Source organism: Bison bison, unplaced genomic scaffold, assembly GCF_000754665.1.
Source record: "Bison bison bison isolate TAMUID 2011002044 unplaced genomic scaffold, Bison_UMD1.0 scf7180017845689, whole genome shotgun sequence".
Taxonomy (NCBI): Eukaryota; Metazoa; Chordata; class Mammalia; order Artiodactyla; family Bovidae; genus Bison; species Bison bison.
The window spans coordinates 14023-15834 of NW_011476262.1; the positions used below are offsets into that span (position 1 = coordinate 14023).

Genomic DNA, 1812 nt, shown 5'->3' on the forward strand with positions numbered 1-1812 from the left:
ACAGTCCTGGAAAGCTCTTGAGGATACTCCCCCTCCTGTGGACGTGTTTCCCATCTGGTTCTCTATTCCACCAGCCACAGAGAAGGACTTTTCACCCCTGTGTCCTGACAGAACACTTTATGATCCCTGCAGGACACAGGGAGCCAGGCAAGAGTGAAGGGGGCAGCTGCACTGACCCGATGGGTTTCTAGCAAAGTAGCGGGAAAATCCCATAGAAAGAGGAGGCTGACTGGCTACAGTTCATGGGGTTGAAAAGAGTAGGACATCACTGAGCCAGTGGGGGTGAGGACGAGGTGGTTCCACCAATCAGATGATCAAAACACCACTGACTGCCCACCAAATCAACCTGCAAGAGGCCAGAGGGCTGCTGGTGCTATGGAGGGCGGAGGATCAAAGCCTAGACATCCTACAAGCACAGGGCATGACAGGCCTGCCTGCACTTGGAAAACAGCTGAATAAAACACCATCTAGGTTATTCTCTTAAAAAGCCTCTCGAGAGTAGGGGCATTGGTGGTTCAGTGGTAGAATTCTCGCCTATCACGCGGGAGACCCAGTTTGATTCCTGGTGAATGCATTTTGGTCGTGTTTGTTTAGGGCTTCCCTGGTGGCTCAGATGGTAAAGAATCTGCCTGCAATACAGGATACCTGGGTTGGGAAAATCCCCTGGAGAAGGAAATGACAACTCACTCCAGTAGTCTTGCCTGGAGAATCCCATGGACAGAGGAGCATGGTGGGCTACAGTCCAAAGGGATCTCAAAAAGTCTGACACGACTGAACGACTAACACACATACCCTCTCTACATCCAAAAGAGACCAGATTCCAGGTTCCTGCGGGGCAAGAGGGCCGGCCCTCTTCTGGACGGCCAAGCTGTTCCTGTCCTTGGAAGACAGGTCCCACAGAAGATAGCTTTGAGAGGGACTCCAAAGTAAAGGAATGATCCTGAGATGTCGGCATGTTATTATCAAGTGATGTCATAACTCTTACATAAAGAAAGAATATGATGTTAACTGCCCACGTAGGTACAGAATATACTATCTTGCAAACTTTTCGTATCTTATAAAAGCTTTTGGTTTTGAATGAATTTTTGGAACTGAAGCCCCATATTCTCTTTGAATGGAAACACTGTAAGTCAGTCCCTGGTTTTACCATGCCAAGAGAAAGAGTGGAGGCCAGAGCTGGCCAGCACAGGCTGTTCGTGGCATCTCAGCTCCAACAGCCAGCCTGAGGTCCAGGACCCTGAGGCCCGGACTCAGCGGCATTTAGAAACTCTGTGCAGAAATGTTCTGCCCTGGACCTTTAAGCAAAATACAGTTCTGATCTGGGCAGGAAGAGAGTGACTTGTGTGAGTGCAGACGCTGGAATAAAGAAAGTTTTCCGTGACCAGCAATCGAACTCTGGCCGCGGCGGTGAGAGCGCCGAATCCTAGCCACTAGACCACCAAGGAGCTGTAGAGAAAAGGTTATTTATCTTCTTCAGGAGAAAGATGTAAGATGTGTAAGATGAATCGTCAGAAATCAGGAAGGAAAAACCTCAACGACCTACAGCTGAGTCCGTTACCTCACCCTGTGCCTTTCGCCTTTGCCAATGCGAATGCAAATCTCCAAGGTGGGGCGGTGGGGGAGAGCAACCTGTTTCCACCCGGGTTCGAACTGGGGACCTTTCTCATGTGAGGCGAACGTGATAACCACTACACTACGGAAACTGGACCACCTCTAATACTTAACACTGTATTCATGAAATCCCGAATGCTGCCACCAGCATCTAGACCACCTAATTTTAACACTCAAACAGGAACCTTGAAGCCCCAAGCT

General features: G+C 49.4%; 1 non-coding gene across 1 annotated transcript; it reads right to left on the reverse strand.

Annotated features, from left to right (window-relative positions):
• Positions 1-1630: 1630 nt before the first annotated feature.
• Positions 1631-1703, reverse strand: TRNAV-CAC. Its single transcript has one exon. It is a non-coding gene; the product is annotated as a tRNA-Val (tRNA).
• Positions 1704-1812: the final 109 nt, after the last annotated feature.